This window comes from Hylobates moloch, unplaced genomic scaffold (assembly GCF_009828535.3).
Source record: "Hylobates moloch isolate HMO894 unplaced genomic scaffold, HMol_V3 SCAFFOLD_11, whole genome shotgun sequence".
NCBI lineage: Eukaryota > Metazoa > Chordata > Mammalia > Primates > Hylobatidae > Hylobates > Hylobates moloch.
This window is the reverse complement of record NW_026652286.1, coordinates 41,788,635-41,805,609: the sequence shown is the minus strand read 5'-3', so window position 1 is coordinate 41,805,609 and position 16,975 is coordinate 41,788,635. Positions and strand designations below refer to the sequence as shown.

The window sequence follows — 16,975 nt, the reverse complement described above, 5'->3', positions numbered from 1 at the left end:
TTTACTTTACAATGATTTTCATTCGTTCATTCATTCATTCATTCCTCAACCCACTTATTCCAGTTCAAGCTTACAGGTGGTCCAAGCTTATGCCAGCAGCTTTGGGTTGGTTCCCAAAAGCTCAGGGAACCAGGACACCATTGCATTACAGGGAGCACTCACACACACAACCACTCAGTCACACTGCGACAATTTAGAATTAAGCTATACATTGTTGGGTTGTAGAAGGAAACTAGAGTACCTGGAAAACTAAAGTACCCAGGCAGACATGAGAGAACATGCAAACACCACACAGACAGTGGCCCCCACCTGAAATCCATTTTTTTTCCTTGTCAATGTTATAATGACACAACATTGTGTGAAATGACATTGCATGAGGACCTGCTCTAATCAAATGAGCTGAAGTTCACCAAAGATGGAATAGAAGTCAGAGAATGAGTTTTAGGCAAGTAAATCTATGCAAGAACCCACTTACCTGGTAAGTAAAATGACCTATTCTTCCTTGTGACCAGGATGCAATTATCCTTAGCATATGTAATCTACATTCTGTAAACTCATCTGCTTTGATTACAACTGTTTCTCTTGTGGGGTATCATTTGTTTTCTCTGACTACTAAACAAAGAGAAAGAGGCCAAGTACTAAGAAGGGTAACAGCAATGACTGTCACAGCCAAAGAGACAGAAAGTAGCCAGGGAGTCATGGCGGGATAAGAGAGGGAGCCTAGCTTTGGGAGGCCAAGGCAGGCAGATCCTGAGGTCAGGAGTTCAAGACCAGCCTGGCCAACACGATGAAACCCTGTCTCTATTAAAAATACAAAAATTAGCTAGGTGTGGTTGTGCATGCCTGTAATCCCAGCTACTTGGGAGGCTGAGGCAGAACTGCTTGAACTGGACCTAGGGGGCGGAGGTTGCAGTGAGCTGAGATCACATCACTGCACTCCAGCGTGGCGACAAAATGAGATTCCATCTCAAAAACAAAAGAAAAAGAAAAAGAAAAAAGAAAAAAGAGAGGGAGCCTAGGAAGTGTGTAATCAGCATAGCTACAATGACTGATCTTTCACCATTGTCCCATTTGACAGGTCTTCTCTAAGAGGATTGAGGTGTGCATAAGAAGATATTAGAAGACTCTAGCTGCCAGAGAAGATAATGGAAGTATTTATTTAATCCAAGAACTTTCACCTTGAATATTCCAGACTTTCTAAACATAAATTATACAATATATATTATTAAAAAAAACTACCCATTGTAGGGCTTTAAAACAAACCAAGAATTCAGGAGTTAAAACTGGAGTAGGCACAATTATGTATCAGTTCTGCCCTGCATTTCAATATCTGATTAGGAAAATGACCCTCAGTGTGAATTTGAGAGATAAGATTGAACTAATTCACCTTATCTGTAAAGCCGTCTCCTTTCCAATAATCTCAAGTATAGCTACTCTGAATGGCTTGATCTATTCAAACAAGTGAGAAAATAGTGTTTTCTTAGTTCCTCGTCAGAATGCTAAAGACAGCAGTACATTGCATAGATTAAGCAAAAACCATTATCTTTTGAGAGCTTACCTAATTAATAGAGAAAATTGACTTGCAAACATTTATAATGCAGTACAGTTGTGGCTGTCATAATGATAATCATAAAATAAGGAGGCAATATTTCAGATAATGAAGCAGTGTAATATGGTTTAAAAGTTAGCCTCAAGCAGAAACAAATGACAATTCTAGCTCTTCTACTGATCATGTAAACCTAAAAGCTATTTCAACTCCATATTGCCCAGTTTTCTCACAAATGAAATAGAATAAATCATACGTAATTTTAGGTGTTATTGTGGGAGGGGAAAGGGGCTGTCATATTCTGAAGTTCTATTAGGTCAAAAGATGCAACAAGCTAAGAGCATCAAAGGGCAAAAAAAATGAGGTAACATTTCCTGAGGGAGAATAAAGACTGTCCTTTCAGGCAAAGGTAAGAACAAAAAAACCTGCCTTCATGGATGTTAAGTAATGACTAGTAATGAGGCATTAGGGGCTACTGCATCCCAAGTTCTTTGGGGAAAAGGAGGCGGGACAGTAGAGTATCAAAAGATGTTTAAAGGGAAGCAGTGGCAGCCTTGAGAGGATCCTTAGAAGTCTGTCTGATAGTAGGCATTGTCACATACACTGTAGGAAATCACAGAATATTTGAAAAGGAACGTGATATACAATAGATGGTGTCTTAGACCACTTTAACTGCTAAAACAAAATACCATAAACTGGTGGCTTATAAACAACAAACATTCAAATCTCATAGTTCTGGAAGCTAAGAAGTATAAGATCAAAGTGCCAGCAGATTCCGTGTCTGGCTAGAGCTCATTTCTTAGTTCAGAGGTGGCACCTTCTCATTGTGTCCTGACATGGTGGAAGGGGCTAGCTAGCTCTCTACCATCTCTTTTATACAGGTACCAGTCTCAACCATGAGCCCTCATAACCTAATTACCTCACAAAGGTTCCACTTTCTAATACCATCATCTTGGAGGTGGGAGGGAGGTTAGGATTTCAACATATGAATTTTCTGAGGACACAAACACTGAGACCATAGCAAATAGGTCAAAGGGGAATCGTGGAAGGTAGGGAGGCTTTTTGGAGAGTCCTAAATAGTTCACAGGAAAAGTGATTAAGATCTGAACAAAAGTAATAACCATGTAAATGGAGAAGAAAGGATAATTTTGAGGGGTGAGGAGGACTACGAGAAAATTTAGTGCAAGAAAGATTAAGGAGACAGAGAAAGGCTGCAGTCAGGAATGCCTCCCAGATTTTTTAACGAATACAGGAAGACATATGTTCTTTTGGATTTCCTGTAGCACTGATCGATTCTTCCAGGTAATAATATACTTTCAGCTTTGTTTCATAGTTACCTTGTAATTGCTTAATAGCTGGAATGATTTTTCCTCCCTCTGAATTTTCCTTAGTGAAATTGAGGCCTCCTAATCTGAGAAATGAAGAATTGTTGACCATCTGGGGCATTATTTTGGATCTTCAGTATGCCAACTCCATCAGTTCATACTCCTAGACTGATATTCACAAAGGAGTGGTCATTGTGGTTATTCATTCTAGGTGTCAATGAGCAAAACATGGTCTCTGACCATGAGTCATTAACGGTCTGGAAAAGTCAGACAGATTCTGAACTAACCAAAATGGCAATGGAAGATTTGAGCCCAGCTATGATTGCCTAGAAGCAGTCACCTAGGTTCATAGATGAATTTAGGGAAGAAAGGAAGATTATGACCTAGCTAGGCACAGAGCCTTGGCCTCATAGCTATGATATAGCTAGGAGTCTTTGAGCCTACAGAAGTTTTGAGTCTACAAGCCATGAAATGACTTAGCCTCAGCTCTGAGGGAAATCACAGCCATAGGTTGGTAACACTTGTACCAGAACCTAAGTACTGTGGCAAGGCTGTCATCTACTACACTAGGTCTTATTTAAAGAGTTCTATGTCCTTTTTCACACTAGGCTCGTGGATTCCCCCTCCCTTCATCAGCATCCTCTTCCTCATAATTTCTTTGGCCGCACCTTGAGACTCACCAATTTCAGAAGGCTGTACCGCTGCTATTTCTTGCTGTTTTCTACAGGAGCTGTGGAGGCTGATTTTATGGACCCTGACCCCACTAGTCCTATCCCTCCACACTAGTCACAAGACTTAGTGCCGTTATTAGGCACCTGGATCCTGGGACCCTATGGTCCATGTCCCAGGAGAGTATATTGTGAAAGGTGTGTATCATTGGGAGTAGAGTGAGGTGAAAGAGTTCAAAGGCACTTGGGAAGTCTAATTAATGAAAATGGAATTCATCTAGGTAAAATAAGCCAGACACAGAAAGAAAAAATATGGCATAATCTCACATTATGTGTGAAATCTTAAAAAGTCAAATTCATAGAAGCAAAGAATAGATTGGTGGTTACCAAGGGGCAAGGAGAGAGGGAAATGGAGAGACATTTGTCAAAGGATATAAAATTTCTGTTAAAAGTATGAATAAGTTCTAGAGATCTAATGTGAAGTGTGGGGATGGGAATAATATTTTATCATATGGTTAAAATTTGCTAAGACAATAGATCTTAAGAGTTCCCACCACAAAAAAAGGTAACCATGTGAAGCAATGGATGTGTTAATTAGTGTGATTGTAGTATTCAGTGTGATGCACTCTATGTGTATCAAAACATCATTTTGTACACTTTATATATAATTTTATATTAAAAATAAGAAAGGAAAGATAGGAAGAAAGGAGGGAAGACAAAGAAAAAGAAAAAGAAATCCTAGAAAAAAAGTGTAAGGAAACTGAGTGATGGGAATTCTTTCAGGATAATTTCTCTGAATACACCAGTAAGGAAGAAACTGAATCAGGCTATTCTAAGCACTATACCTAGAGGGAAGTACTAGAGGAACATTCCCACCAATGAAAGGAGCATGGACCATCGCCAATTGAGGGGAGCAGAGAGTGCTCTTCCTGTGAACCTTCCTCATGCAGTGGGCGTATCAGTGGTCTGGATCCCACAGATCCCTGGGAGTGGCCCTCTTCATGCTCATGGTGTCATGTCCAAGATTTTATTTTCATGGCTTTTCTTTGTCTAAACTTTTTGTTTCCTAAGTGTGGTTTCAGACAATGCAATTGTTAACAATACTCACTTTCCATAGAGCAATGCCTGGCATTGCTTCCTTGAAAAAACAAATGGAATGGTCACCAGAACAGTTACCACTCATGCATAATAGGACCTAGAATATAGGCTCTCCTAAAGAATATTCAGGATCATGTGGGCTTTGGGCACAAGAATCTTAGAGAAAGAAGAACAAGTCTTTTTCTAGGACTCGTGGTTTCCTCCCCACAACTGCGGAGAAGGAGACATTAGGGCAGAAATGTAGATGGAATATAATCCCACTCCTTACATATAGTAACTCTGGCCCCATCTCTATCTTGCTATGTAGATGTCTGAGGTAAAGCTCCAAGGACAATGGAAGCATCAAATAAAGTTAGTAGACATGCTAAATGAAGAAAACTATTTCATGAGTGAATAATCACTCAAGGAAATGTATATTGCTAAGAGCATGCAGTTTAAACTGTGCAAAATATTCTTATTCTCAGAATTTCTTATAAATAAATAATTCCTCTCCACTCTCAGATCATGGGAATGTTGGGAAGAGAAAATGTGATGCTTTTGTTTAATGCTTGTTTTACCACTTTCTGGCTGCTTCTACTTGGGCAATGTTAGAGACTCTCAGAACCACAATTTCCTCATCTGAAATGTGAGGATAATGAACCTTTCAACACATGGTAGTTGCAAGGATAAAATTAATTTTTTCACTTAACAAATATTAATCTTGACTCTATAATCTACTAAGCCCTATACTACATGTTATAAAAGCAGTACAACAAAGAATCATTCCTGCCATCTAGAGAGGGAGACCAAAATGTGACATATAATTACACCAAGGATTGTATTATCCTGTATTTATATCCTGTATATATCCTGTATGTATCCTGTATATATCTTGTATGTATTTATCATAATAAATCTTCATTGAGATATTAATGGGCCATGTTATTCTGATTATTACCTGTTATTTCATCGAATCCTAATATTAACCAAATGAGAGATATATTATTATAATCCACAATTTACTGATGTAGAATCTAAGTAATGCATGTTGTGAGTTGAATTGTACCCCTAATAAAGATATGTTGAAGTCCTAACCCCTAGCATCTGTTAATGTAATCTTATTTGGAAACAGGGTCTTTGCAGATGTAATAAAGTTAAAAGTCACCAGTTAACACAAAGACTGATACATTTCCAGTTCAACCACATCCTGAGAGTATTTACCAAGATCCCATCAGACTCTGCCATTGATTGTTCTTTCCTCGTGCCAGGAAATTGCCAAATTTTTGCTCCATTTTACACTGATTTCTTCTAGATTGGCAAAAGTCTTCAGAACAAATGAAGCTGCAAATCCAGGGTTTCTCTCGCTCGGTTTTTACCTGCTCCTAAATTTTGATTTTTCCTTCTTAACTCTTCAGTGCTTTTACAAATATGTTTATGTTTGATTAATTCAAGCAGCTTTTATAGTGACGATTTAGCTGGATAAAAATCTGATTATTGACAAGTATTTTACATGTGTATTCAAATTTAATATATTCAATTCAATATATTTCAATTTATTTGAGTTACACATACATGTGAGCACATGCACACACACATACACGCACACACACACACACATAATACATTATATATTTCCACAGACTTCTGATGTCTATTGCTGTTAAGAATTATATTGTCTGTCAAATTGCCGCTCCTCTGTAGGTAATGTACTATTTATCCGGCTCTATTCAGAACTTTTTGTCTTTGGGGTTTTGAATGTTAGTAAATGAGTCTAGATTTATTTTAAAAGTTATTCTCTTTATGATTAAGCTCCTGAATCTGAAGATAATTCAGCCATTATCCCTTTGAATGTTTCTCCTCCTCCCTATTTTCTACATTCTTCTGTGCAAATCCAGTTCCATCTATATTGAACCTTTTTTTAAATTCTCTTTATCTTTTAACCTCTATTTCCCATTCCATTCTCTTTCAAATTGTATTAGTTTCAGATTAAGCTATTCAACTTTAGCTCCATTTTATCAGTTCTGAACTAAGCTATATCAATCTTTTGTAATATATCTTAATGTCAGTGACTACACTTTTTAGATATTCTAGAAGTCATAGTTGTTTTTTCTTTTCAAAAGTACCTGGTTTTCCAATAAATTAGAACTTCTTTCTCATGCTTTTTTATTCCATCTTTAATTTATTTAACCATTTTAAACCTAGCTATGTTATATATAACTTGTGACTGATAATCCTGTTTTCCAAAATTCTGATATCTAATTCTACTGACTCTTGCTCATGCTGACTTTGTAATTTTGATATGCTTGTTTATGATCAACAAAGCTATTTCTGTTAGATCTCTCAGGATCACCCTAAATACACTGCTATGGTTTGGATGTTTGGGTCCTCTTCAAAATATACATTGAAAGTTAATCCCTACCTAATACAAAAGTATTAAGAGGTGTAGCCTTTGGGAGGTGATTAGGACATGAGAGATATTCCCTCATTAGGATTAGTGCTTTTATAAAAGAGCTATAGGAAACTAGCTAGGTCCTTTTTGCCTCCTTTTGCAGTTTCACCATGTTAGAACAGTGTTAAAAGTATCATCTTAAAAGCAGAGACCAAGCTCTCATCAGACACTGAAATTGCCAGTATCTTGATCTTGGACTTCCCACCCTTCAAAAGTGTAAGAAAGAAATTTTTATTCTTTGTAGATTACCCAGCCTCAGGTAGTTTGTTATAGCAGCATGAACAATCTAAGACAGACATTTCATATTAATTTCTCCCCCTTGGGATTCCCCAGACCATATATTACAAATATCAAATCATACCTACCTGAGGGATTTTTTAATTCTTTCTAACGCCTAGTTCAAGACAGAAATGTGTGTGTGTGTGTGTGTGTGTGCATGTGAATGTGTAAGTGGTTTCTTTTGTCTGCCCCTTCACTAGAAGTACAATCCTTCAAGATCCCTGGTACTGTGAGTATCTGGGTGCCTTAATTTTATCTCCTCCCCTTGTGAGTATTCAAATTCTTATTTTCTGTATGTGTATAACCACTTAAAATGTGTTTGTGTTTTAAGCTGTGTTATTATAAGAGTCAAAAAGTTAAAATGCAAACCAGAAACTAATAAATGCTGCCCACTTCAGGTCTTCTCTGAGCTGTTCTATTGCTCAATAAAGCTCCTCTTCATCTTGCTCACCCTCCATTTGTATATATATACACAAATATTCTGAGGATAAGAATATTTTGCACAGTTTAAACTCCATGTGTGTATATATATTTATATATATATATATTTTATTTAACAGCTGGGGAATTTTTCATGCTGCATAGTCTGCCATGAAAACGGAGTCAGGAATACTCTTTATATGGAGGACAGCACTCATATACTAATGTGATGGATGGAATAAACCTTCAGTGTGAGACATTAGAGAATGTTCGTAAATAATAAATTTTTGCATTTTAAACCCTTGTTAGCTCTGTTAATGTAATTTTTCTCTCTTTCTCTGGATCAAGCTGGACAGGTAATGAATCTAGATACCTGTATCTTATCTGCCTCAGTTCAAAACATGTCCTGAGATTATCCAGAGCATCTAATTTATCCTGAAAGTACAATCATGTGGCAAATGACACATAATGGCATTTTAATCAATGACAATGTTATGGGATCTTTGGAGTGTTGCTTTTATTGCTAGAAACTTTTGGCCAGTGGTGCCTTTGCCTGAGTTTTGCTTGGGCCCACTCGGCTCGTTCTGTCCATTTGGCCTGGCAGGTTACACTCAACTCATGCTACCAGCCCGGATCCCACACCTCCAAGGGAGACTGGAGTCAGGCACAGAGCAGTGAGGGGTGGGTGTGAGTGAGCGTAGGGTCTAGCCACTCTGCAGTCAGACATGCCGGCTGCTGCCATGGGCAGACAGATCCAGGTGCCAGGATGGGCACCAGCTCTCTGTGTGGCTGCAGCTGAACTAGGCACATTGCAAGCAGCTTCCCCGGCTGGCACCAGGGAATGTGGTGGTGCCCAGAAGCTTGGAGACACCAGGAACCACAGGGCCCCAAAGAGGGAGTCACAGCCCTGGCTCAAGGAGCTCCCAGGTCTGGGCTCCCCAAAGGGCTGTAGCTCCTGTCTTCACCTGCAATGTGGTGAGCAAGGAGCATGTTTCAGCCCTGTTTCTGTTACAGCAAGTCTTTTAGCCTTGCCATTCAGCAGGTCTCGAGATTTTGTCCTGTGACCAGGAAGAATGAAGTATACAGACAAATGGAGGGTGAGCAAGATGAAGAGGAGCTTTATTGAGCAATAGAACAGCTCAGAGAAGACCTGAAGTGGGTAGTTCCTATCTGTAGCCAGGGTGTCCTCACAAGTGTTTAGCTTCTAGCAGAGAGGGTAGCTCCTTTCTGCAGATAGGTCATGCCAACAAATTGTCAGTTGTCAGCAGAGAAAGTAGTTCCTCTCTGCACCTGGTTATCCCAGCAAATGTTCAGCTATCAGCAGAGAGGGTAGCTCCTCAGCTGGTCATCCTGTTGTCTGCAGCTGTCAGCAGACAGGAGGCATAGAGTGCATGGCTCCTCTCTGCAGGCAGGTCATCCCATTGTCTGCAGTTCTTAGGGGAGAGGGTAGCTCCTCCTTGCAGCTGGTCATCTCATTATCTCTCGATCCTCTTCTCTGTTCTGGCTGAGCCAGGGGCTTTTTAAGGGCCTTATAGGAGAGGAAGTGTGCATGACTGGTCCATGGGCAGCTGGGGGCAAGCCCAGAAAAGGCACCACAAGTCCTCACTCCAGTCCATCTGCCTCCTGCCGCCATCCATGGTGCTCAGGCTAATTGCACCAAGGGGCACCTTCAGGCCACTGCCAAGCCACCCTCGGCACCTCCCTCAGCTTTCCTCCAACACTTGTCAGTGCCCAAAGTCCAGGGCAGCCAAGGTGGCAGGGCCTGAGCATGTGCACACCAGTTGGGCTGTGATAGCGCCCAAGCTCAGCCCCAACTCTGCTCTGAGATCTGAGTGGGTGCTGGGAGTGTGGAGAGGCCATGCAGCAGGAGCAGGCAGCTCTCAGCCTGCAAGGGCAGAGGGTGGCCTTCCTGAGCCCCCAAGAGTGCAGAGAGGCCCAGGTCTACAGCCCCAACTTGGGTGGCTGCATCTGTGCCCGGGGGTATGGGACTCCTGCCCAAGAGCACAGGGAGGTCCAGGTCCACAGCCCTGATTTGGGCGGCTGCAGCCATGCCTGGGAGCGTGGGGCTGCTGCCTGCTCCTGGCTCCCATCAGCTCCGTGGAGCATGCAGCCTCAGCCACATCCCCTCACAGCCTGTGGCAGGGGCTCCAGGCCCTTGCTGGGCACAGGCTGGCATCGGAGGCAGGGGTGACATTTCCACAAGCTCCTGCTGTGGTCCTGATGGTCAAGGGTAGCCCAGAATTCCCCCTTGCCCAGCTCGCGGCCCTGCAGTGCGAGGTAGTTGTGAGGGGGATCCTCTAGGAGCAGATCATGGGCCCCAGGCCCAGCTGTTGGGAGTGTCAGGCCTGGCAGTCACCCTGATGTGGGGTGGAATCTGGGGACACTGCCCCAAGTGGCCCTGGACAGAGCATCTTCCTGAGGTGCAGGAACCCAGTGCCCTCAGAAGGGTGGGCATGGCACCCTGAGTTTTGCTTGGGCCCACTCGGCTGTGCAGTCCAGGAACCTAGGGATCAACCCACTCTGTCTTCTGCTTCTGCCACATGTGTGCACCATCAGAGAGCCTAATAATGAAACAAAACACCTGCGGCTGATGCCCAAGCACACTGTCTGGGAGTTTGGAAATCACTCTACCCCACTCATCATAGCTTGTGCCCATGTGCATCATCAGAGAGCCTAAAGACAGGCCAGCATTGTCTGCCACCACTGGCACCCACCTATATGTGCTACCTGGGGGCCTGAGGACTTGCCTTCCCAGCCTGTCACCAACACTCCCAGCAACCTGTGCATGCCACCTAGAAGCAGAGGGATGCCCTGCAATCACTGCTACCACTGCCAACACAATGCATGCTACCCAGAGGCCCAAGGATCAGCACAAACACCTGGCCCACCGCTGCCACTACCAGTACCCAAAAAAGCTGCCTGAAGGTTTAAGAATCAGCCCATCTCAACTTGCTAACACCAGAGTCCACATATGCTGCCTACTGGCCCAAAGACAGGAAAACGCAGCCCACCACTGCCACCACTGATGCTCAAAGCCCAGCACATCTGACATCACTGTCCCCAGCAAAGCCTGAAGTCTACAATAACAACCACAGCCTAAGCCATTAAGAAAAAACACAAAAACTATGACACTATGATATAGTTTGGATCTGTGTCCCCACCCAAATCTCATGTTAAATTGTAATCCTTAATGTTGAAGATAGGGCCTGGTGGGAGACAATTGACTCACATGGGTGCTTTCCAAGAATGGTTTAACACCATCCTCCAGGTGCTGTTCTCATGATAGTCAATAGTTATCATAAGATCTGTTTGTTTAAAAGTATGTAGCACCTTCTCCCTCTTTCTTGGTCGTGCTCCTGCCATGTAAGATACCTGCTCCTTCTTTGCCTTCCTCCGTAAGTAAAAGCTCCCTGAGTCCTCACAAGAAGCAGATGCTGTTATGCTTCCTATACAGCCTGCGTTAACTATGAGCTAATTGGTACCAAAAAGTGAGGCATTTTGATAAAGATACCTGAAAATGTGGAAGCAACTTTGGAACCGGGTAATGGACAGACGTTGGAAGAATGTGGAGGGCTCAGAAGACAAGAAGATGAGGGAAAGTTTGGACCTTCCTAGAGATTTGTTAAATTTTTGTGAGAAAAAATGCTGAAAGTGCTATGGATAATGAAGTCCAGGCTGAGGAGGTCTCAGATGGAAAAGAGGAATTTATTGGGAACTGGAGTAAAGGTCACCTTTGTTATACCTTGGCAAAGAGATTTGTTGGATTGTGCCCCTGTCCAGGAATCTGTGGAACTTTGATCTTGCGAGATGACTTAGGGTATGTGGCAGAAAAAATTTCTAAGCAACAAAGCATTCAAGATGCAGCCTATGCTCATATTCATGGGCAAACAAACAAACAAACAAACAAACGAAAAAACCTGAAACTGGAACTTATATCTAAAAAGGGAAGCAGAGCATAAAAGTTTGAAAAATTTGCAGCCTGGCCATGTGGTAGAAAAGGAAAGCCCATTTTCAGGAAGGCATTCAAGCAGGCTGCAGAAATATGCATAAGTAAAAAGAAACCAAGTGCTAACACCCAAGACAATGGGGAAAAAATCTCAAAGGCATTTCAGAGACCTTCACAGAAGCCCCTTCCATCACAAGTCCAGAAGCCTAGGAGGGAAGAATGGTTTTGTGAGCCAGGCTCAGGGCCCTGCTGCCCTGCACAGCCTGGGGACACTGCTGTCTGCATCCCAACTGCTCCAGTTCCATCCCTGGTTCAAAGTGGCTCAGGTATAGCTCAGGCCACTGCTTCAGAGTGTGCAATATGGGGTTGGAGCCTCACATAATTCCCTCTGGGACACTGCCTAGTGGAGCTGTAAGAACAGGGCCACCATCCTCCAGATTCTGGTATTCTAGGGCCGCCAGCAGCTTGCATCCTGTGCCTGGAAAAGCCATAGGCACTCAGTGCCAGCCTGTGAGAACAGTGGGGTCTGAACCCTCCAAAGCCACAGGGGCAGAGCTGTCCAAGGCCTTGGGAGCCCACCTCTTGCATCAGTATGCCCTGGATGTGGAACATGGAGTCAAAGGAGATTATTCTGGAGCTTTAAGACTTAGTGACTTCCTTGCTGGGTTTCAGACTTCCATGGGGCCTGTAGCACTTTTCTTTTGGCCAATTTCTTACTGCCTGTACCCCCGTTGTATGATGGAAGTAACTTGTTTTTGATTTTACAGGTTCATAGGTGGAAGGGACTAGCCTTGTCTTAAATGTGACTTTGGACTTTGGACTTTCAAGTTAATGCTGGAATGAGTAAAGACTTTGGGGGACTGTTGGGAAGGCATAATTGTATTTTGCCGTGTGAGAAGGACATGAGATTTGCAAGGGGCCAGGGATGGAGTGCTATGGTGTGGATTTGTGTCCCCACCCAAATCTCATGTCAAATTGTAATCTCCAATGTTGGAGGTGGGACCTAGTGAGAGGTGATTGAATTATGAGGGTGGTTTCTCATGAATGGTTTAACACCATCCCCCTGGGTGCTGTTCTCATGATAGTGAATATTATCATGAGATACGGTTGTTTAAAAGTGTGTAGCAACTCCCCACTCTCTCTCAGTCCTGCTCTTGCTATGGAAGATGCCTGCTCTTGTTTTGCCTTCCTCCATGAGTAAAATCTCCCTGAAGCCTCACCAGAAGCAGAGGTTGCCATGCTTCCTGTACAGCCTGTGGAACCATGAGCCAATTAAATGTCTTTTTTAAATAAATTATGCAGTCTTCGGTATTTCTTTCTAGCAGTGTAAGAATGGACTAATACTCACTGATTAGAACTGAAGAACTCCTAGGTATACTACCCTACTGCAAGCACCCAAAATCAAAGCTAAAGTGCCCTACCCAACTAACACTGTAGATACATGCACACACACACAAAAATTCTTTCCTTACAAAAGTGAATCTTAAAAAAAATGAAAAAAAGAGACTGTCACACCAAATGTGCAGATATCAATGTAAGGAAGTAAGAAATGTGGAAAAACAAGAAAACATGACATCTCCAGAGTAACACAGTAATTCTACAGCAACAGATTCCAATGAAAAAGAAATTTATGAAATGCCTGGAAAAGAATTTCAAATAATATTATTAAAGAAGTTCAGTGAGATACAAGAGAACACAGATAAATAATACAAAAAAACAGAAAATCAATTCAGAATCTAAATGAGAAATTCAACAAAGAGATAGATATCATTAAAAAAAAGAAAAGAAACAGAAAACTTGGAACTGAATAATTCAATGAAAGAAATAAAAAACATTAAAGAGTTTCAACAATAGACTAGGTTAAGCAGAAGAAATAACTTCAGAACTTGAAGACAGGCTTTTGAAAATAATTCAGTCAGACCAAAAAAAAAAAAAAGAATTTTTAGTCTATGGCCATACCACCCTGAATGCATCCAATTTCATTGAATCTTGGAAGCTAAGCAGGGTCAGGCCTGGTTAGTACTTGGATGAGAGACCTCCTGGGAATATTGGGTGCTATAGGAAAACAAAAAATTCTGAAAGATGAAGAAACGCCTTGTGATATATGTGACACCATTAAATTGTCAAATACTCAAACTTTAGGTGTTTGAGAAAAGAGAAGAGATAAGCAAATGCAAATAAAACGTATTTAACAAAATAATTGCCGAAAACTCTCCAAGTTTTACAAAAGATTTAGACATCTAGATATAGGAAGCTCAAATATTCTCAAATAAATAAAAGCCAAAAAGGTATTCTCCAAGATAGATTATAGTTAAACTACTAAAAGTTTAAAACAAAGAAAGAATTCTAAAAATAGCAAGAGAAAAGCATCAAGTCACATCTAAGGGAGCGTCTATCAGATTAAGGGTAGATTTCTCAGCAGAAATCTAACAGGTGAGGAGAGAATAGAATGCTATGTTCAAAATGCTGAAAGAAAAAAACTGCTAACCAAGAAACCACCCTCATAATTCAATCACCTCTTACTAGGTCCCACCTCCAACACTGGAGATTACAATTCGACATGAGATTTGGGCGGGGACACAAATCCAAAAAAGGAGGAAAGGATATACAAAACAACTAGGAAACAACATAACAAAATGGCAGGAATAAGTTCTCATCTGTCAGTAATAACTTTTAATGTAAACAAAGTAAATTTCCACTTAAAAGGTGTAGACTGGCTGATAAGATTTTTTAATCACCCAACTATGTGCTGCCTACAAGAAACTCACTTCACCTATACAATAAATATAGACTGAAAGTGGAGAGATAGAAAAAGATATTTCATGCAAATTGAAACCAAAAGTGGACAGGAGTAACTATACCTATGTCAGATTAAACAGACTTTAAGTCATAAATATTATAGTAAAAAGAGACAGAGAAGGTCATTATATGATGACAAAGGGATCAATTCAGCAAGCAAATATAACAATTATGTGTGTGTGTATACATATATGTAGATATATATATACGTGTATATATACATATGCACCCAACACTGTAGCACCCAGATATATAAAGTAATTATTATTAGGTTGAAAGGGAGGGATACCCACCAATACAATAATAGGCAGAGATGCCAACGCCCAACTCTCAGCATTAGACAGATTATCTAGACAGAAAGTCAACAAAGAAAAATTGAGTTCAAAATGCACTTTAGACTAAATTGAAATAACACCAAACATTTTATATGACAGCTGTAGAATATACATTCATCTCATCAGCACAAAGAACATTGTCCAAAATAGAATATGTATTGGGCAACAAAACAAGTCTCAACAAATTTTTTAAATCTTCTCAGATCACAGTAGAATAAAACTAAAACTTTGGAAACTGTACAAATAAATGGAAATTAAACAAGCTCCTAAATGATCTTTGAGTTAATGAAGAAAATGAGAATAAAATTTTTTAAATTATTGAAACAAATAAAAATGAAAACACAATATACCAAAAACTATGGAATACAGCAAAAGCAGTGCTAGGAGAAAAGCTTATAGCAATAAATGCCTATATCAAAAAAGTAGAAAGATTTCATGTAAACAACCTAATAATGCACCTCAAGAAATTAGAGTAGCAAAAACGTACAAAATCCAAAATCAGTAAAAGAAAACAATAAAAATCCGAATAGAACTTTAAAAAGCCTCAAAAAGACAAAAAAATAAAGTGAAAATTTGATTTTTTGAAAAGATAAACAAAATTGATAAACCTCTAGCTAGACTAACCAAAAGAAAAAGAGAGAAGATGCAAATACAATCAGAAACAAAAAAGAAGATATTACAACTGATACCATAGAAATACAAAATATTATCAGTGACTATTGGGCACTATATACTAACAAACTAGAAAACCTAGAGGAAATGGACAAATTCCTGGACATATACAACCTAATGAGATTGAACAAGGAAGAAATAGAAAACCTGAAAATACCAATAGTGAGTAATGAGATTGAATCAGTAATAAAAAGGCTGCCAACAAAGAAAAGCACAGGGACAGAAAGTTTTACTGCCTTATACTATCAAATTTGTAAAGAAGAAATAACACCAATTCTTCTAAAACTATTCCACAAAATTAAAGAGGAGGGAATTATTCCTAACTCATTCCACAAGGCTACTACTACCCTGACACCAAAAACAAACAACAACACAACAGAAAAAAAAACAACTACAAGCCAATATTCTTGATGAACATAGATGTAAAAATCCTCAACAAAATACTAGCAAATCAAATCCACCAACACATCAAAAAGATAATACATCATAATCAAGTGGGATTTATCCCAGGAATGCAAAAATGGTTCAATGCATGCAAATCAATAAATGTGATACATCATGTATTAGTCCATTTTCTCATGCTGCTGATAAAGACATATCGGAAACTGGGCAATTTACAAAAGAAATAGGTTTAATTGGACTTACAATTCCACGAGGCTGGGGAAGCCTCACAATCATGGCAGAAGACAAGAAGGAGCAACTTACATCTTGCATGGGTGGTGGCAGGAAAATAGAGGAGCTTATGCAGGGAAACTCTGGTTTTTTTAAACCATCAGATCTTATGAGATTCATTCACTATCATGAGAATTATGGGTGCAGGAAAGACCCGCCCCCATAATTAAATTGCCTCCCAATTGTCTTTCCAATTTAAAAAGGTAGTATGTCAGGCAACAGCATAACTGAGATACTAAACCTGACTTCTAAACTCAAAATTCAAGTCTCATTAAGCCAAAAGTGAATGTCAGAAGGCTTTTTCTCAAAAGCATTTAGACACATTATTCAATTCATCAGTCACTCTGTGAATTCAAGGAAAAATGAGACCTTGATTCCTCTCTTGGCTCTATCTACAGGCAAACCAGCATTTACTTTTCCAGGAGTAAGCACAGGTTTAAGGAAAGTCTCTCAACCTCTTTCTTAAACAGGACACAGTCTTAATTATATTATAAGCATCCCGGTAAATGTAAGAGATCTAGTGACTTTTTCAGAAAATGTATCAAGGTTTATTTTTTCCAAGAGTATTGACGCATGTAGCTTTCCTCCGCCACCACATACTAACAACAGCATCTCTTGACAGACCACAATAATTCTGCATAAACTCAAAAGCTAAGCAGAAAATACATTGTTTCTTTCCAATCAAATACCAGAATCTTGACATAATCGTAGCAGAATGTCAGGGCAGATTTCAGGTATATGTTTGAACAGTCCTAAACTAGGAACTGAATTTCTTTGGCTATTCAGG

General features: G+C 40.2%; 1 pseudogene; it reads left to right on the top strand.

The window, feature by feature from the left end:
- The first annotated feature begins 13,655 nt into the window (after positions 1–13,655).
- On the top strand, positions 13,656–13,774 carry LOC116477498 (5S ribosomal RNA; annotated as a pseudogene).
- Positions 13,775–16,975: the final 3,201 nt, after the last annotated feature.